This window comes from Strix uralensis, chromosome 5, assembly GCF_047716275.1.
Source record: "Strix uralensis isolate ZFMK-TIS-50842 chromosome 5, bStrUra1, whole genome shotgun sequence".
Classification (NCBI taxonomy): domain Eukaryota; kingdom Metazoa; phylum Chordata; class Aves; order Strigiformes; family Strigidae; genus Strix; species Strix uralensis.
The window spans coordinates 89953240-89971388 of NC_133976.1; the positions used below are offsets into that span (position 1 = coordinate 89953240).

At 45.8% G+C, this 18149-nt stretch overlaps 1 protein-coding gene across 12 annotated transcripts in view; it reads right to left on the minus strand.

Annotated features, from left to right (window-relative positions):
- The window catches only part of PPFIBP1 (PPFIA binding protein 1), a 121981-nt gene that overhangs the window by 83607 nt on the left and 20225 nt on the right, over nt 1-18149 (minus strand). The gene's annotated exons all lie outside the window — the stretch shown is intronic.

The following is an 18149-nucleotide window of genomic DNA, read 5'->3' on the forward strand; positions in this document are numbered from 1 at the left end:
TAAAAAGGAGAAATAAGCCTGTTTATTCCAAATAATTCCCAGCAACATTATCTCCCAGTATTTCTACATTACACAGATGGCCTGTGCCTGCCCTCCACCTCCCCAGTTGATCATACACACACAAAACAAAGAAGGTGCATGATGCCTTGCAAGGCTTCCTTCTCACTATTGCAACGTCCAGAAATCCCCACCAAGCACCCTACAGCACTGAACGTCTAGAGATCAGAGCACGAAGTGAAGTCAGTGGAAGTCAGAGCAGCCCACAGCACTGAGCCAACCCTACAGCTTGTTCCCAACAGCTACTCCTGAGTCTCTTTACTATGACTATTTTGGTAAATCAAAGATGTTCTCTGTTACTGTTGTTTGACAGAAAGTTTTAGTCATGGATACTCCCATCTACAGATCGTGGTCTAAATAAGAGCTATTTCGTGTGGGAAGCTTGACAAAATTGTTCCGGGAGAAGATTCTGGGTAAACTTTGAATGTGAAATGCAGAAGGGAAGTTTAGTGAATAAAACTCCAGACAAATAACAAAAAACTTCTAAACCTAGGCAATTCCATGAGCTCCCATTAGAAGAGACTTAGGAATCAGTAAGTCATATATGAGCGCTCAGTGAAACACAGAGGGTAGGAGGATTGAAACAACCGGGAACACTCCAGTCTACCTCCACCTGGGACACCGCGCCAGCATGCCGAGATGCTGCTCTCCAAATGAAAATCATGCCAAGAGCAAGAACAGATCTTACCAAATTTACAGAAGTTTAGGACTTCTGTAAAGCAAGCAACATGATCAGAAAGCAAAGAATCAGCTCAAAAAAAAAACCCAAACAAAAAAGTAGGACTACAGAGACACAGAGTAACTAGTTGTTGACTTGGGACAACAAAGACCAGTGGCAAATATCCAGAAGGTGTAAACCAGAACAGAGAGAATTCAGCCCATGCATGACTGGGAGATGAGCAACACACACACGCAAAAAAAATGCATTTCAGGTCTAGATACTAAAAAGCTATAATAGATGGTCTCAGGACACACAAATGATTGGGTGATCATTGCTTCTCAGAGCAGTTTTTTGACTGGATTGAACAAAAACCACAGGGGAAAAAAAAATTACACCAAACACAAACAACAGGGACATATGAATCTGTGCAAGCAGACTCTGTCATGGGATTGGGGCTTTAGGCTATTTCAACAGAATAATTATGTCCTGAGCCCCATAAAACACAGGAAAAAAAACATCTGTCTGATGGAAAAAGAGACAAAACATGGTAGGCGGGGAAAAAAAAAATATTTGAGGTTTCTGTAAAGGGTACTGCAGAATGTCATGGATGAAACCACAAAGCTAGGGGAAAAAAGTCAGTTAACAGTGTTATTTTAAGTCTGCTTAAAGTAATACCAAGGGCTGAAATGGAAAACCTATAATTAGACAGAGCTCCTCCCCTTCATTCCAAATACCCAACTCCAGCTGAGCCAGACAAGGCCCACAAATTGACAGGATCTTTGGGATTCCCAGTGCCCCGGCTGCCAGGACCCACAGGCAGCAGTCGGGCAGCGGAAAGGAGGTGCAGAGCCCAGCGGCTGTGGGATTTTGACACTGTGCCTTCACTGCGTGGGGCTGGCCAGCTAGCCAGCCAGCTGCCTGCTGTCACAGCTGGTCTGCCCCTCGACACCCGCTTCAGAGGCAGTCAACAGTCCTGCCCGAATTTCTTCATCGCCTTCTCCACCACAGAAAGCATTTCCAGTACAGGAAGGTCCCAGCAGCTTTTCAGAATGAAGCTCCCTCCTGGTGCTGCCAGATCTGTCTCCCTCCATCGACACCGTCTTAAGGACGGGACAGTAACACTCCCCACAAGTGCTGATCTCCAACCGATCTCTTCTTCCCGGCGTGGGCACCGGCAGCACCACAGCTATTCCCTAGCCTCTCTACCATGACTATTTTAGTAAATCAAAGACGTTCTTTGTTACTGCGGTTTGACAAAGTTTAGTCATTTCCTTCTCAACAGAGTCAGTCACACACGCACAGCCCACACCTCGGGCAAACTGTACGGCCACTCGCTATCGAACGAGGGAGGGAACACTCGCATGCATTTCTCAAAAGTGAACTAAACTGCCTTAGCCCTTACCTTGTGAGCTGCCACCACAAGGATTCAGTTTGTTTCAAAGGCTGCTAGGGAAGTGGTCTACATTTCCACTCCCTCCACTTCCTTCCTTCCTCAAACTCAATTTAATTTTTACTAATGAACTTCCCCAGAAATCTCAGACTCCCTCCAATCCTACAGCTAAGGAAACCTCTCTTTCACTGAAGACTCTTTTCAAAAGTAATTCCTATAGGGCCAGCTGTGACATTCACCCCAGTATTTCTCCTGGCTGAACAGGGCACAGGACACAGAGATCCAAGGGGCTTTACCCTGCGACCTGCATCAGGCTGTCAAGAAGGCTGGCAGCCCCCGGGGGGAAGTCTGGAGCTCAGGGACGCTGGGTGAAAACTGGGACTTGTTGGATTCTTGGAAAGGGTGGAGTTTTTCTGGTTTAGCTGGAAGGGTAAATTATCATCTGAGAATGGCAACCGAGGGAATAGCTGCTCTTACATCACACACGATAAATGCACCACAAAGCCCTGACCAGAGGGCACACAGGCAGCCAGGTGTGGGGGACGGGAGGTCTCCAGCCTCGACAGCAAGAGCTAAAATCTCCACTGAGTTCAATCTAAGTTCAATTCCAGTATCAAAAAAACAACCTCCAAGAAAACCACACTCATAATCAAGAGACAATTTTTAGGAATGATCATTTAAGAAGTGCAGGACTAGGCAAACCAGGTGAGATAAAAGTTAATTGGGTTTTTGCTTTCATACAGAGAACATCACAAAATATAGATGCCCTGGAGGAACCTTTCCAGTACCCCCAGGGAAAAAAAAAAAAAAGTACTGCAAGACAAACATAAAGACAGACAGAAAAGAGGTGCGCAATGTGAAATTTTTTTGTCCTTTCCAGACTATAATCCCTTAACCAGGAAGAAAACACAAATCCTAATCCTACAATCTTGCATGTTCAGCAATAATATTATACCTTGCCGATTAAAGGTTTTCTACAATAGCCACCCATTCCTTTTCAAATTCAAGAAGCACGGTTGCTTGCAATTACACACTGTATGAATTGACACAATCCTATGCCTAAAGACCTGAAAAATTCACGTTTCACTATGTTTAGGGGCACAGCTTAACAAGGAAGCTGCAGCACTATTTCTTTGCTTTGTGCCTACCAGAAGCTTTGTTTCAGGAACATTTTTGGAAGAATGCAGGAGTACTGCAAGCAAATAATCTAGTTTATGTCCGTTCTTTACTAGAATCTGCTTTGCCTAATCATTTCTGATCAAGAAAAGAAGGGCTTTGAGTTACAAGATCTGAAAGAGTCCCTCCTCTCTACTAAAAGCTAAAATATTACTCTCTAACATAGGAGCAGTCACAGCCCAATTCAAATTACTCCTCCTTCCCACACACTTGCTTCGTGTGTTTGTGTTTCAGTTAAAAAGCTACTACAAAATTCTTCCTACATTTTTAAAAGAAAATGGAGTGATACATTCCACGCGCAACGGGACTCAAAGAAGTTTGTGTTTAAATATCTCCCACCACCCCCTCTGACCCCAAGGCGCTCCATGAGCTACACACAAGCTTCCTGCACACACACACATGCCTGAACTGAACCCAAGGGCTAGCCCCGCTCAATTATCATGTTTTGTAATTGGACCATTTACACCTTGAGGACATGGTCAGACTGGTCGGGAAGTCACCTGGGCAATGGAGTTGGGACTTTCAGCACCAAGAAGTCACACAGGAAGGAGGGACCCGGGCAGAAGGGCTGTGGCTGGCAAGGCTCAGCCTGCCGCAGGGCACAGCACAAGAGGCGGTCGCCAGTTTCCCAGATCAGGAGTGTTTCTTGAAACCCATGCTGAAGGTCCAGACAAGCTGCTCTGGCCTGCGATGGGAGTGGACGCTACCTGTAACACCGAGAGCTCGAGGCAGGCACAGTTGCCTCTCCAGGAAACATCTGACAAGAGCCGGTGCGTGCCCGGCAGTCCGCAGCTCTGCACACATCCTGACCTCTCCTCCCTTCAGAGCAGGGACTCACGAGCCTCTGCTTTCTCAAGGTAGGATCGCTTGGATCTCTTCCGACAGCCACCCCTTTCTGCAGCTTGTCTGCCAGAAGAGGTGGCAGGAGGCCTCTTCTGCCAAGAAGCCTCCTCTGCCTGCCCCTTGTCTGCCACACACACCCCTCTGGGCAACAAAAGAAGAGCGAGTGCTCAGCTTCTTCCAAGTCACCCTCCACCCGCGGCCATGGCGCCTCTTTGTCAAAGCCCAGCCACGCTTGCAGGAGCTCGGCCAAGCCGTGGCTTCTCACAAGTGTACACAGAGGCAGCCCAGAGGATCCCACACAGACACAGCTCCTTCTTGTCAAGGCATGCACAGGCATTTCTGCAATCTCATTATTTGGTTTCCCCCTCATCTATATATATATTACTTTTTTCAGAACTTGGCCATACACTTTCACCCTTTCCAATGGTAATACCTAGCTTATGCTGAGCAGTAAAAAAGCATCGGTTTGTTTTTGTTCTTTTTAAAGCTTACGGTGAGAAGATTCTTGCTTGAGATGCATATTTGATGCTTGCATACTCTGCCTTTAGTCTGTGTTAACAGTTCATTTTTCCTTTAAAATTTTTTTCTCTGTAAAGAATGAACCAATAGCTACTAGATATAATGACTAAAAAATTTATGAAGGAAAATTAATAACATGTATATTTCCAGGAAGTCACCAATGCAGACTGATTGCATCCAGTTATCTTGCCTTGAAAAGGTGGGTGGAGGATTTAAAGCCAAGAAGCAAAGCAATGTAGGAACACTTGAATGATTTGGGGATCTAACGATTTTCCATGGAAAAAGTCATTGACGCATGTCTCTTATGTTGGTATGCTAATGGTACAATTTTTTTGTAAAATGCCTTTGGGCAAAGGCTGGTTTGAACCTGAATGGAAGCAATCAGGGCTGCAGTTTGAGTAATTTTCCCACATTTGTATACATCATCTATCCACACCAAGTATCACCCATCACCCACCAATACACAATCTCTGTTGCATTTAAATCACCCTGTCCCTGGATATATTTTTCCACTGCTGCAGACCACAACAGATCTCTTATTTATGATAAGACAGCCTAGTTGCAGTTAGACAAACACATAAAACGCAGATGCTTTAGCCCTTATTTTTGGTTTCTAGAAGGCTGCACATCTTTTGACACAGACAAAAACCACATAGCATCCACGTTAACAAACCAGTCTGGTTTTGGATATTACTACACCCACAGCTGAAACCCAAAACAGTACTTGTTCATCCTGCAAGTGCCAGCCTTGAGCTTAAAAATCAAGTTTTGATCCAAAACTGAGGGGGCAGGGGGGAGTCTAGCACACACACAAACCTGAAGCGAAAACTAAAGGGACCTGAGTAAAACTAACCACATCATTAACTCCAGTGACCCAAGCAGCTGGTATCTCATACAACAGCATTTCCTACCACAGAACAGTACATCTGAACAATGTACAAGCACAAATGTCACTGAATCAACATACCAGCATTGGAGGATACAGACAACACTGCCAACTGCGCCACAGCAAAGAAACACTTTCTGGAAGCATAATAAAATATTATAAATAATCTGAGTCAGAGAAGAGTAACACCAGACAGACCGTTTAATGAAGTACTTGTATGATCAGTAGCAAGAACAAACTGCAGGTTTAAATAAAAGCTTTCAGATTACTAACTTATCAGATTCTAAGTGAAACAAGACACGATTTATGCAAGGAAAAAATTTATGACTAATCTATGACTAATTCTATATTAATCACTGACTGAGTCCATCTCTGAATTGGGAGTGCCACTCCATGCAGTTTCTGTCAGCTAGTGCTTTAATTCTGCAAGCCAAAGAAGCAGGTTATACGCAGTTTATCATCTGTGAAAATGCAGATGTCAGTTGATGGAAGATATAGAAGTGACTACAAGACATGAAAGGTTATTTTATGAGCTTAACCGAAGATCTCATGCCCCTAGCACCCATGTTATGGAAGCTGTGTGGTAAGAAGTCTGTGCAATCAGATATGAGAGAATTCAATCTCCTGAAAGTAATTTTCCATAGCACAAATTTCACACCACCAAATACTGGTCTTGTCAGTATTCTGCCTCTTTCATAATTATGTCAAGTTTGCTGACACCAAGGCAACTAAAGCCACTGATCTTGTTAATCACATGGCAAGCCAGAGCACACGGAGTGGACAGCCATCTTCAGGCATCACTTCTGTCCTTGTCTAAATATCAATAACCAGCTGGAGTCTCAAAGCAGCCCTCATTCTGGAAGCCAAGAAGCTGCAAGAGTTTCATTAGAGGAGACTAGTTTTTTTAGGGTGAGATGATCACAATGGGCTGCAACACTGCTATCACTAAACTAACACAAAAAGATTATCACAGTGTTTTCTCTCTCACAGGCACCACTTTGATCTTATTCTTCTACACATGCAAAAAAGCCAAGAAAAGCCTCCATGTGCCTCTTGGCTGGAGGTTTATGGGACACCTTCAACCTTGGCATGCTCTGTCAAATGCAAAAGGCGCTGCCCTATCAGTGTTGTTCATCATCTTAATCTGGCTGGTGTTGCCACACACCCGTTTCTGTCATCCTTCCCAACTCTACTATAAATAAGCACAAGACATTCCTTAACAAAAAGGGATCGGGCTCACACATAATGTTTGCTATAACATTTTCCAGGAAGATGCCCACCCTTCAATCATCCTGAATTGTTACTGACATCCTTCACTTTGAAGTTCAGTCACAGCAATACTTCGCCATTCCTAGAAGGAACTTAAATAGCTCCAACACCACAGACGTACAAAATCTTGTTAGTGAGGAACACACATCCAAGCTCTGCATTTCCAGAGCTGAGAAGTGAGGAGGAAGCTATGCAAACAGCAAAAACCAAAAGCACTGATCAGGAAAAGGAAGAAAATATTTTTTCGTTGTTAAGAAGAGGCAGCCACAAGATTAAAAACCCTAGAAATTAGGATCAATGTAACTAAATGCTTCACCAGCTTCACAAGTTTTATACAATTATTTTGCTCTTTCTCCATGCAGACACTTCAGTCATTTCAGCCCTTCTGAATTGGTTGCATGCTAATATACATGCACACAACAGGATCCAGCTATCATGTTTTCATATGCACTGAAAATAATCCTGAAAATACCATTTCTACTAATCTCATTGTTCAACATAGTTTTAAAGCACATGATTGCAGAATAAAACTCTCACCACATATTTTTGGCCTGGATTCTAAAGGAAATTAACTTTATGTGGTAGTGTTGTTTGTCAGTCCTCACCCTATTAAGTTTTCAACTCACTAGTCAATTTAGACCACATTTGGCAGAAGGCAAAGAGATCTGAATAGGTGTCACATTCTTACATCTTTGGGAGAAATGACCATGCAGGTAGAGACATATGCAAATCAGCCTCACATGGAGTCAAACTGCTGCAAGAAGTCAACAACTCCCTGCTTTGTACGGCCCAGCAGCCGCTCCATCAGCATCTGCACATGGGCATCCAGTGCTCATGTTGACTCTTGTGTGGCCAATGTGAGACACACTGGAGAGGAACCATGGACCAAGCCAGGAGGGAGGGAAAAGATCGTTTGGAGATTAAGGAACAGCGAAAATGAAGAGGTCCAAAGAGAAGGATCACAGGTCATGGTAGACAGAAGGCCAATGCACGCAGGGGAAACAAAATCATAAGGAACTAGGTTTTGTCAACTCTGCTCCCCGAGGGATAGTTGGTGGCAGCTCTTTGACATCTCCATACCCACAAGCACAGTAACGCCCTTTTTCTGCCCTCCTTCCACCCCCTGGAAAGCTCACAACACACCATTCTCCCATCACACCCTGGGCTAGTTGTTTACAAGCTGCGTTTCATCTTCAGCTACCCACAAACAACACTGGATGCTACTGGGTCCACAAATGGACCGTACCTTCAGCTGGCAGTCACGACAGCAGCAGCACAGCAGCAAACAAGCTCATGCTTCGGAAAGAGCTGGGGCAGACCAGACCCACCTCAATCCACCTGCACAATAGACAGCTGCAATAGAAAGTAAAATCCCCTCCAGAACTGTCACCTATGAATTGCAGCCACCTTCCTCTTCATTCCAGGAAAGGAGAAATGCACAGCACATCCCACGAAGCTCTTGTTAGGGAATAGAAGCAACCCTGAGGCACTGCTGGAAGATGACCAAACAGTACAAAGGGAACAAAAGCTTACAAGCCAAACTGAGATCACTTGCAACCCATGTGGGTTGTTTTTGCCCAAAGGAACACTCAGTATCATAAACCTGGACAGCTATTAGGGAATGAGAAGTACGATCAGATTATCCCTACTTCACAGAAGTGGAGGGCTGAGGGCCAGAAACAAGCAATGACTACCCTGAGAGGTGCCAAGCAGCTGGGACGGACAAGGGGAGCACCCTGCAGAGCTGGGATGGGCATCCACCCCCAGCCAGGGCTGAGCAACCCCACAGCAAGTCCCACAGCCACTGGTAGCAAGTTTGGCTCTCCCCACGCCCTCTCTGTGCTTAGCAGTTAGCAGATAGACAGCAGGAGGTTTTATTTGCCTTAGTTCTTAGAAACGAACACTTCTGCACCATGAAAGCAGAATGCAAATATCTCCTTCCCACACCCTCACAAGCCTTTCTGGTTTAGTTTGATTTTATTCAAGAATCTTCTTTATAACCAACCTATTACAGCACTTTATTTAAGGAGTAAGTAAGGATGCTGCCACCAACATTAAATATCCTTTCACTAACAATTACAGGGCATTATCCTCAGAGGAAAAACTTCATTAGCTTTCAGTCTCTCTCCTTTAAAGAGGTCAGCGTCTTGCAACAACAGAAAAAACAGTTTTTCTCTCAGGGAAAATACCAAGCATGCAGTTCAAGACACAAAAAATATGCAGGCAGAGCACAAGACTCATGGGATATACGATGAGACACAAAACCATCGCTTCAAGTTCAGACCAATTACACAACAATTTAAAAAGTCACCAGCACTGGCTTCCCCCCAAGCTCTCCATAGTCTTAATATGCACACCTGCGATGGCAGCCCGCTTGTCAGTGGGCATTTTATCCAGCCCTTGGACTGAAGCCCTCTGCGCCCACAGCCAGAAGGCTCTGCGGGAAGCAGGGCTGCAGAGCCACAACAGCCCGAACAGCTCTACTGCTGCAGCAATCACCCCAGGTCAAGAGCAACACATGTCCTGACAGCAGCGTGGAGAAGATGCTGGTCCTGTCAGGAACACTGGCTCTGTCCTTTGATGAGATGCCCTCTCTCCAGTTGCAACAGTCTGGCTCCTCTTATTAATAGCAGGGTGCTAGTATCTATACCCAGGGCTCTGAGCCAAGCACTGCAGTGTGTCAAGAGCAAGGTGGGGAGGTTTATGGATAGAGCTTCAAAAAACTGGGCCTGGGAGCAAGACAGAGCCCAAGCACAAAAATAAAGGTATCCAACAAAAACAATAAGCCTTAAATCACAATGAATTATGACCGAGAAATGCATCATAGCAGAGCCTGAAACAGAGCCAGGTGGGCATACCTGACCCCAGAAAACCGTATCTTCACCTACGAGCTTTCCACTCACCTTGGCCCTATTAACGCTCCTACTTCACCCACACAGTTTTCTCTCTCATGGAAGAACAAGCAGCCCTAACCATCACAGCAGCCAAGCAGAAACTAGTTCAGTGAAAGCTAGTTTCATATTTCACATGAAATATGAATAAATAAATATTTTACATTTAATTGGTTGGTTGGCTGGCTTTGTGGAAGGGAGGTTGCTTGTTTTTTTAAGGAAAGAGACAAACCTTGCTTAGACTCTGAAATGAAAGTTGGATGTGAATGAACAACTTACAAGATGCTGGGGGCAACTAAGTTCATCATTCAGTATGTGTTATGTTGTATCTTCATTTAGAAATCACCTAATAACCATCTTTCCCATGAGGAACAGTTAATATTAGAAGCCACATACATCCTACACAAGCATGTCTCTATGAAACATCCTACATAAGGATGTTCCTATAATCCAGCAATTTCACAAAACAGATTTTTAACTGCTGTGTAAAGTTTCAGCCACAGCAAAAAGACTTCCACATCATTTTATCTGATTATTTTCCACCACGTAAACCGGGGAAAGGACCATCTTCGGGAACATATTCTGAGAGGTGGCGAAGCACAGGGAAACCCCCTCCCCTGCGCAGAAGGGTTGGGCGAATCCTAAGCCTTTCACTGACGGCTGCAGAGTCCACCCCCTCCAGCCATGCCTAGAAGCACATGGTGCTGCCCTATGGAGGACATGGTGGAAACAATGGAGAAGCAAACAAGGTCTTTTCAGGAAAAGTCACCATCGTACCTCATCTTCTGCAATCCAACCCACCCCTGTTACCATACCTGGTGATTTACTCTTGTTACAGCCCTCTCCACAGACAACATGACAGTATCAGAGAAAAGGCTTTCAGGTGACAGCATGTTTCTGCCTCAGTTCCTTTTAGCCTGAAATATCCCCCAAGAATCTTATAAATTTGTGGAGGGGAAAAAACAGGCTCCATACTTGACCAAATAGTAAAATACATCTCCTGTTTTACCTACAGGGCAAGTCATCACTTGCAAAAGCATTGAGATTTACGGGGTAGAGTACGAAGGAAGACATAAGAATACAGGTAAGTTGTTCTGAATTTGTACCGCAGTACAGTGGCTACCTTAAGTGCTTTTGTGATTGTAAGCAGTCAGTTGTTAAGATCTTCATTAGAAACAGGAGCACTGCCCCAAAAAGAGGCAAAGGTCATTTCACTTTGATTTCCACAAAACCCCCGTAGCTACTGATCTCCAACACAACTTTCACATCCCGTTCGTTCTTCATTTACTATCTTGTATACTGCTTAGGTATACAGCACATCTCTAACCCAGCAAAGACAAGGTCTAGCAGATGCCAAACTTGCAGAGCCCTGAATTTAAGAGAATACAAGTCAAGAAGAGCATCAGACAGGACTACATAAATGCAATGCTCTACAGAGGGTGATCTAGACGAACCAGAAGAACGTGAGAAATGAATTGCAGAGAAGAAGACAGATTGAGAAGATCTGTATGAGCCATGTGTGCAGCGCTGAACAGCTTGCGGCATGGAGAAGCCGGCTAGCTCTCTTCTGCAGAGAAACGTGTCTCAAGCACAGGGCTGTCAACACACAACACCACATTCCTTTTTAATTCAGGATTTTCTTCCCCCTTCTCTATGCAATCTGGGGACCCGCAGGCTGAGAGATCACCTGCTGCAAGAAATTATTAAGACAGCTTACCGCAGGTCCTGCCGGGCTCATTAAACCACATAACCCTCACATACATGGCAGCAGTGCAGCTGGTGATAATACATTTCCCCTCTGCTTGCATCACCGCTTCTTCCTCATTAGGGCACATATAATCTTTATATAGAATTTCTTTATGTAGCCTAATTTGCCAAGAAGTAATCACTCTCCTCTTCCCCTGGTAATACAAATGAGACAGAGCTGTAAAGTGATTTCATTTGCTGTTTATTCCATGGCTCTCCTTCCCAAAAGTTTCTTTCAGATGTTCTGTATGAAGCCAGATACATTGGGTCATGAGAAAATGTCTCAGAGAAACCCAATGTTTCATCAAGTTTTGTGTGGAAAAGATGAGTAATTTAGGAAGCTTTACATCTTTGAGTTTACTTGACATTTCTTGCCAAAAGAAATCCATGAACCTCCTTCCTTAAAAAAAAAAGAAAACCCAGAGAGCGCTGAAGAATTCAACTCTCCACTTAGAGCAGGGTAAATGGAGTTTACCCGATGCTCTGAGTCACATCTGTGTAAAACAGGCACAGGAAAGGGGAGCACGACAGACACCCGTACCACACACAGCAGAAGAGCGATGCAGATCTCGGTCCGCCTGCTCGCCTGCCCTGGAGTCGCAGCAATGCTATCTGGTAATTACGCTGCAGTGTGGTCTGGCAAGCCACGGGCTTCTGGCTTCAGGTTCAGGGCTCTGCTGCCAGCTCATTCAGGGGCTCCAGCACATCTCTTTACCACACTGTTTCAGGCTTCCCTCAGAGAAAGCAAGAAGAGACAGACTAAACCCAGAGCTGTTACTCTATGCTAAGACTACAGCAATCCAGACTTCAAAGGCTGATCTCACTATAGCTTTTTCAACATTCTGTTAGACAATAAATATGCCAGATGCTGAAAAGGTCACTGCTGAAATAATCACTGTCCTGCAGTGACTACCACTCCCTACAAGTGAGTCGAAAATAGGGAATACAGATTTGTGTCCAGACTTCCCTGTAATTCAAGAGTGTTCACGACAGATTGTTTTGCTTCTGAGTCCAAATCCTTGCTGAGCCCTCAAAATGCCTGTAAACGCTCACCAAGGAAGGGTAAATGAATCACTGGCTCAAGGCATCTCATGACACACAAACCTCACTGCTTTAGCTGTTTAAAATCATCCTCCCCAAGCAAAGGAATAGGTTGTAGTTACAAACTCTGAACAACAAAAATAGTACTATTTAAGACAAAAGGGAGAAAATTGTTTTTAAAGAGTAGAACAATTCAGGCAGTCAGTATTTGCAAAAACCTTCTTCTACATGTCTCTATGCTTCTGTTTTCAAACAGTCTTTCCACACTGCAGTGAGTTTTGTGCAATTACTAGCTAAGTACTGAGAAACTTAATTGTACTCTATTAACAATTAAAGTTTTGACTTCCTATCCAAGAGCTCTACTACTTTTAATTAAAATTGCACGTTGTAACGTTGTTAAGAATATGCAAATCCAACACTGTGAAGTCAGCTCTAATAAATGCACAGGTAATCTTTGAGCCTCCATACAAGGATGCTGATACAGAGTTAAAACTAAGCTTTGTTAGCACAGACGAAACCGAACAAACACACACACGAGGGTCCATGAAATGGTTTTGAAGGCTGAACTTCGCATAACCCACCTCAGTGTCATTTCAAAGGGTCAGTGAGCCACTAAAGTCTCCTCAACTCCTTGCTTAAGTAGAGCGCTTTAAAACAACGTTCTTCATCAGATTTGCAGCAGTTTGAGGATTGCAGCTGGATTTCCTATATGGCAACCATGCAAACCAAAGAGCCAAAATGAGGCATGACCCAACGGCGCCGTAAAGTCAAGAAAGTAAGAAAGCATTGAACAAGATCAACAGGAGGGTCTGCTAATCCAGGCTAACACCGAGCATTTTCTCTGTCTGAACATAAAGAAGTCAGTTTGATTCAAAGGGCACTTTTTTGCAGGGTTACAGCACTGACTTAATGGAGCACCACCTAAATATCCATCTCCTCAAGCCAAGGCTGGGTTAGTTCCAGAAAGCCAAGTTCTGATGCTTGTACTTGCACATCACGAAAGCAGAGGAAGAGGGTGCCAGGGTAGGTCTAAACAAATTTTGAATGTTTTCTGAGTCCTTTCATGTCAGTCACACATCCTTTATAGTCGGAGTTGTGAAGATGTAGTCTAGTCACAAACCCTGAGGGAGAATGATCCAGACATACGTGTACCCGCTGATTCAGGAGCTGGAGCCATCTGCTCCCCCAAGCAGCTGCAATTAGCCCCGAGATGCTCTGAAGGGCCAGGGTGGAGTGGGAAAAGGGAGGAAGACCAAAGGAAGAGAGAGGGGCCATGTGGCCAGCTGATAGCCCACCCCAATGAGGTGGCCTCTGACCTGGGCTGGAGGGAGATGCTCTCCCTGCCACATGGCCATCCCACCACTCTCCTGCTCCAGCCTGCCCAGCCAGGGAGGGAGAAGGGCTGCGCTGCAGGCACTCACATCTGGCAAGCAGCTCCCACAGGCGGCCCCCAGCTCCTCTGGGGCAAGATTGCTCCGGGCTGGACGGGGCAGCGAGGAGCTCTACCGCAACCCCTCGCGCGGTCCCTCCAGCTTTGCTCGGTCTAAATTCAATGGGGCTGATCATCTAGGCCAGTGCCTATGTCAATGCAAACATGTGGCATTATAGCTGCGATGGCTAGGAGCTAATTTTGGCAAAGTGCAAGGCCTTCTGGAAAGCAGAGCCAGGAAAATGACAAATAAAGGCCCATATGATTTGTCTCACTGGTCCTCCCAGTAGCTGTTTCATTACATCACTATTTTCCTAACTAATAAAGGTCAAACTATAATTTTTGTTATTTTGGATTTATGGTTTCTCTCAAATTAAAGGTATTCTTATGCCAGGAAGAAGCAAAAAGGAGATTTATTTGCCCTACAGATACTGTAGCAAACTGAGTTCAGAAAGAAAAAACAAAAACCTCATTATTTCCCTAGTCTTTTTAGAAAGGGAGAAAACAGTGAACAACAAGCCAAATTATTAGCACGGGGGGGGGGGGGGGGGGGGAGGAAACACCAAGAAAATAAGAGCCTTTATTCCCAGGAGATCCTTTTAAGGAATTTAGGAGATTCCAAGGGATGCAGCTGTACTTCCTGTGACCTGCAGTGTTCAGTTTGGGACACAAGGAAGGTCACTGCCTCGGAACAGCTCGGTGCACCCACACTGCACCCGCAGAGCACTCAACTCAGAAAAGCAGTTCACCAGGGCGGAGAGATGAACTGAAAGATACTGCGGGCACAGGGGTGGAGGACTGCTGATATACGGAGCAGTCCTGTCAAAGGCCCCCGCTCAAGCTCGTACACGGTAGCAGGCTTCTCAGGACTCCTTCAGAGCAGCGTCTGCAGCAGCGGCAGGAGACAGAAAAGCTCTTTAACAACACACAGTTAGGAGAATGCCAACTAGATAACACACATGTGCCGTTTTCACTCCCAGCTTCAGGCAAGCTGGGTATTTGTAAGAGAAATATTACCAAGTAGTAAATCAGTTCATGATGAACCATGCTGTATCAGCATGCTTCTTGCTATAAAAAGCATTTGGAAGTGATGCAAGCAGCTGTACACACCATACATTTTATAATGCACACACAGCCCGGGGAACATCACTTGATGTGTTATTGATAGGCAGCCACTTCTGAGGCAAGACAGACTTTGAACAGCATTGCAGCAGGAGGGCAGGGTACAGGGAAAGAAAGGGACAGAGCAAGAACACTAAACAGCTGCAGGACTTTATAAACAGACTAATTAGCAGAGTTTGTCTACATTGAAAAATTAACTAAAGCACTGTCCCCAACATGACCTCCCATCTACACCTTTAATTTGAGCACAGCGCTTTTAACTTGAGTTGGCAAGAGACACAGGCAAAAGTTTGATTAAGCACATTTAAGCAATACCTAAGCACCAGTGCAGGCAGCCAACACTCAGGGATCCCTAAGTCCTCCAAGTTTTCCCCACTATCTTCCCCCTGCCATGTGCCACGTACAACACCACCATACCCTGTGGACAAATTCAGAAAGCAACACAACTCTTTTGTGTGCTTATATTCGTACATAAAAATATTTGCATGTATATATTTATTTTAAAAGTTTAGTGCTATATATAAATATAGCAGAGCATTCAGACCCCTTAGCATCCTGCAAGCACAGCTACTGCTAACCAGAGCAGTATCCTTCCTTCAAAGGATGCCCAAGATCACTTGAGCTCGACTCATCAAGAGGGGCCAGCTCCACCGGGATACACAGCTGGGACCAGCTCTCCCCACAAGCTCTTCTCCTTGGCTAGTCACCAGGGGAGGGGTGACGAGAACATCATTCAGTATTTTGGGCACACAAGCCCTTCATCGCTAGCACAAGCCGGTATCAAGCTCAACATACATGGGCAAGATCACTATGAGCATAACTCAGTTCTGAAGGATGTCAGCAGGAAAAAAAAAAGGCGGTGAAGTTGCAGGTGCCTGTGGAATAGGAGGCAGAGGCAACAGTTAAACTTGCCTACAGCAAGGAGACATTTCACCTTGAATCAGGATCCCTTGAGTTGGAACCCAGCCAGAAAGCCAAAATAATAGCCCTTCTGCTCACAAAACCACTGCTGAATCTTGACTGTTCACAAGCTGTCTGGAACACAGTTTTAAACTCATTGTGGTGGTTTAGCCCCTGCCGGGGTCTGAGACCACGCGGCCGCTGCCCCTCCCCCACAAAGGGAGTGAAATACAAAGCCCCAAGACTGAAATAAGGAAAGGTTTAATACAACAGTGCAATAGCAACACAACCAACAACAACAATAACAATAACAGTAATAGTGATAGCAATGAACAGAGCAAAATAGCTACCAAATACAGCAGTTTGAAGCACGATGTACAAAACCACGAGTGCACCGCGCTCCGCGCCAGGAAAAAGTGACCTGCCAGGATGTGACGTCCGCATGGTATCTGAATAACCCGGCTAGAGCTTTCCCCCCAAACTGCTGGGGAAACTTAACCCTACCCTGGTTAAACCAGGACATAATCCACCCCTTTATTCTATACCATGTGCGTCACATCCAGCTGCCACTTAGCAATGAGCATTGACAAAGAAAAATTAACAGAAGCACAGTATAACTCACGGTGTGTTTTCACCCACAATCAAGTCCCCTTGTGGCACGCATCGGACCTCTCCATCCTTCTGCATCACCCACCAGGTGCACCCAGGTCCTTGAGCAAAAACAATCCCGTGGATGGGTTTGCCTTTGCCCGGCGCAGGACTAACCCAGACCATTTTTCCCAGCAGGTCCCTCATGCGCACCACAGGGACTCTATCCCCGTCCACAACACGTGGAAGTTTAGACTGAGCCGGGCCAGCTCGATTGGCAGATCCTCTTGTGTTCACTAACCAAGTGGCCTTTGTCAGATGTGTGTCCCAGTGTTTGAAGGTTCCACCCCCCACTGCTCTCAATGTAGTTTTTAACAGTCCATTGTAGCGCTCGATCTTCCCGGAGGCTGGTGCGTGGTAGGGGATGTGGTAGACCCACTCGATGCCGTGTTCTTCTGCCCAGGCATCTATGAGGTTATTTCGGAAGTGAGTCCCGTTGTCCGACTCAATCCTTTCTGGGGTGCCGTGTCGCCACAGGATTCGCTCTTCAAGGCCCAGAATGGTGTTTCGGGCGGTGGCGTGGGACACTGGATAAGTTTCGAGCCACCCAGTGGTTGCTTCCACCATTGTGAGCACGTGGCGCTTGCCTCGGCGGGTCTGTGGCAGTGTGATGTAGTCGATCTGCCAGGCCTCTCCATATTTATATTTCATCCATCGATCTTCATTCTGCTGGGGCTTCACCCGTTTGGCTTGTTTGATTGCAGCACATCTCTCACATCCGTGGATGATCTCTGCGATGGTGTCAATGGTGAGGTCCACCCCTCGATCTCGAGCCCACCTATATGTTGCATCTCTGCCTTGGTGGCCCGAGGTCTCATGGGCCCACCGGGCTATGAACAGTTCACCTTTACGCTGCCAGTCCAAGTCCACCTGAGCCACCTCAATCTTAGCAGCTTGGTCTGCCTGCTGGTTATGCTGATGTTCATCAGTGGCTCGACTCTTGGGTATATGGGCGTCCACATGGCGCACCTTCACAACGAGGTTCTCCACCCGGGCTGCAATGTCCTGCCATACTTCAGCGGCCCAGATGGGTCTGCCCTTGCGTTGCCAGTTGTTCTGTTTCCATTGCTGCAACCACATCCACAGGGCACTTGCCATCACCCACGAGTCAGTGTAGATATAGAGCCTCGGCCACTTTTCTCGCTCAGCAATCTCCAAAGCCAATTGGATGGCTTTCACCTCTGCGAACTGGCTCGATTCCCCTTGTCCCTCAACAGCTTCAGTGGTTTCTCGTGTGGGATGCCACACTGCAGCCTTCCATCGTCGATGTTTTCCCACAATGCGACAAGACCCATCAGTGAACAGGGCATATTGTTTTTCTTCCTCTGGCAGCTCGTTATATGGTGGGGCCTCCTCAGCACGTTTCACCTCTTGTTCTGGTGACATCCCAGCATCCTTGCTCTCTGGCCAGTTCATGATCATTTCCACTAATCCTGGGGGGTCACGGTTCCCTATTCGAGCCCGTTGTGTTATCAACGCAACCCATTTACTCCACGTGGCATCTGTTGCATGATGTGTGGAGGGAGCCTTTCCTTTGAACATCCATCCCAGCACCGGCAGTCGAGGTGCCA